The 2,814-nt window shown below is 42.1% G+C and overlaps 1 pseudogene; it reads left to right on the plus strand.

Moving 5' to 3' along the window:
- The first annotated feature begins 444 nt into the window (after positions 1-444).
- Positions 445-1,571, plus strand: LOC114621360 (annotated as a pseudogene).
- The last annotated feature ends 1,243 nt before the right edge of the window (positions 1,572-2,814 follow it).

Genomic DNA, 2,814 nt, shown 5'->3' on the forward strand with positions numbered 1-2,814 from the left:
ATCATGACTAAGTATAATCATTTATGCTTAGGAAAGATTAAATGCTTTTGAGATGTGATTTATTTTCTTTATATACGTAAAACTTTGCCTTTGTAATCAAATGGTGATATGAATCTCAGTAGAATAATTTGCTATCATGTCTTTGCCAAGATAAAATGAAGGAACACTGATATGATTCTTTACTTCAGGGTAGCCATCCAGTGAGTTTCCACAAAAGCATAACTCACACTATCTACTAAAGTAAGAAGACGATGTGAAGATAATTCAGTGGGCAAAGTACTTTTGTGAATGTTTCTTGTCTCCTCTGCCCATCTGTTTTTTTCTCTCTTTGTTGGTCTTTTTTTCGTATATTGGATATAGGGCCTTACTTCTTTAGGTCATAAAGTACTCTCTCAGGACTTCATTTATTTCTTTAAAGAATAACTAAATAGGTGCTGGAGCCAGTGTCGCCGAGCCCAGGCCACGCTGCTGCTGCTCGCCCGTCGCCCCCCATCGTGCACTAGCGGTCCCAAAAGATTCAAAACCCAAGATGACAACCCTCAAGGACCAGCTGATTGTGAATCTTCTTAAGGAAGAACAGGCCCCCCAAAACAAGATTACAGTTGTTGGGGTTGGTGCTGTTGGCATGGCTTGTGCCATCAGTATTTTAATGAAGGACTTGGCAGATGAGCTTGCCCTTGTTGACGTCATAGAAGACAAGCTAAAGGGAGAGATGATGGATCTCCAGCATGGCAGCCTTTTCCTTAGAACACCAAAAATTGTCTCCAGCAAAGACTATTCTGTAACTGCGAACTCCAAGCTGGTCATTATCACAGCGGGGGCCTGTCAGCAAGAGGGAGAGAGCTGGCTCAATCTGGTCCAGCGAAACGTGAACATCTTCAAGTTCATCATTCCCAACATTGTGAAGTACAGTCCACACTGCAAGCTGCTTGTTGTCTCGAATCCCGTGGATATCTTGTCCTACGTGGCTTGGAAAATCGGTGGCTTTCCCAAAAGCCGAGTTATTGGAAGTGGTTGCAATCTGGATTTGGCTCGATTCCGTTACCTGATGGGAGAAAGGCTGGGAATTCACCCGCTGAGCTGTCACGGGTGGGTCCTGGGAGAGCATGGCGACTCCAGTGTGCCTGTGTGGAGTGGTGTGAATGTTGCCGGTGTCTCCCTGAAGTCTCTGAACCCAGAACTGGGTACTGATGCGGACAAGGAGCAGTGGAAGGAGGTTCACAAGCAGGTGGTTGACAGTGCGTATGAGGTGATCAAGCTGAAAGGTTACACATCCTGGGCCATTGGCCTCTCTGTGGCAGACTTGGCCGAGAGCATAATGAAGAACCTTAGGCGGGTGCATCCCATTTCCACCATGATTAAGGGTCTCTACGGAATCAATGATGATGTCTTCCTCAGTGTCCCGTGCATCCTGGGACAAAATGGAATCTCAGATGTTGTGAAGGTGACACTGACTCCTGAGGAAGAGGCTCGCCTGAAGAAGAGTGCAGATACCCTCTGGGGAATCCAGAAGGAGCTGCAGTTCTAAAGTCTTCCCAGTGTCCTAGCACTTCACTGTCCAGGCTGCAGCAGGGTTTTTATGGAGACCACACACTTCTCATCTGAGCTGTGTTTAGTACAATTGTGTTGAGGTGGTGTAGGGGAAAAAAAAATCTCAGTTCCCACAGCTCTACCCTGCTGCCAAGTGGTACTTGTGTAGTGGTAACCTGGTTAGTGTGACAGTCCCACTGTCTCCAAGACACACTGCCAACTGTGCAGGCTTGGATTACCCTGTGAGCCTGCTGCGTTGCTGCCCTGCGCACTCTCACCACACATGCCTAGGCCAACGAGTTCCCAGTCAGTCATAACCCGGCTCCAGTGTGTAAGTCCACTATGCATATCTTGTGCATAAGTGTTCTACAGGATATTTTATGTATTATATGTGTCTGCAGTGTACATTGCAATATTATGTGAAATGTAAGATCTGCATATGGATGATGGAACCAACCACTCAAGTGTCATGCCAATGAAAACACCAAATAAACCTTGAACAGTGAAAAAAAAAGAATAACTAAATATGTCCAATTGTGTCATTTATATTTACAAACAATAGTTACAAGTAACTTATATAGATGGTAAATTTATCTGTATATGTGTAATTGAATGCATATTTATGAACGTATAGCTATTTATTCACTCCTTGAAAATTGGAATGGATTCATATTTTTTTTTACTTTAAAGACTGCCTTCATAATGATAATGTAGACTTGTTTTAGTAAATTCAATAAATTTTTCACCTGTCTTAGTGTCTCACCCAGATTTCAAGTTATATTGACTCTAACAAAGGCTAGTCACTTCTAATCTTTGATTTTGTATTTTACTACTATTTTCCAATTATTTCATGGTAGTAGTGCTTAGGTACAATGCTCTTCATTATGGTAGAATTATATATTTTAGTACTTAATAGCAGGTTTGAGAAGTGTTTCTTTGATGAATTGAATTAGTGTATAGTACACTATTTATTGTTTTAAAAGAGCTGAATTTGTTATTTGAAAACTTAAGAGATAGCATACCCATGTGTTTGTTAGTGTTACTTTGCTGTAATGAAACATTATGGTCAAAAGCAAATTGGGGAGGAAAGGATTTATTTCACTTACCTGTCCTACAACAGTTTGTCATCAAAAGCAATGAGAACAGAAACACAGGTATGACAGGAACCTGGAGACAAATGTTGATACAGAAGCCCTGGAAGAGTGGTGCTTCCTCTCTTGTTTACCATGGTTTTCTCAGTCTGCATTCTTATAGAATCCAGGCCTACAAGAGAGGTGTCCCCAC

This window comes from Grammomys surdaster, unplaced genomic scaffold (genome assembly GCF_004785775.1).
Source record: "Grammomys surdaster isolate TR1022 unplaced genomic scaffold, NIH_TR_1.0 174, whole genome shotgun sequence".
Taxonomy (NCBI): Eukaryota; Metazoa; Chordata; class Mammalia; order Rodentia; family Muridae; genus Grammomys; species Grammomys surdaster.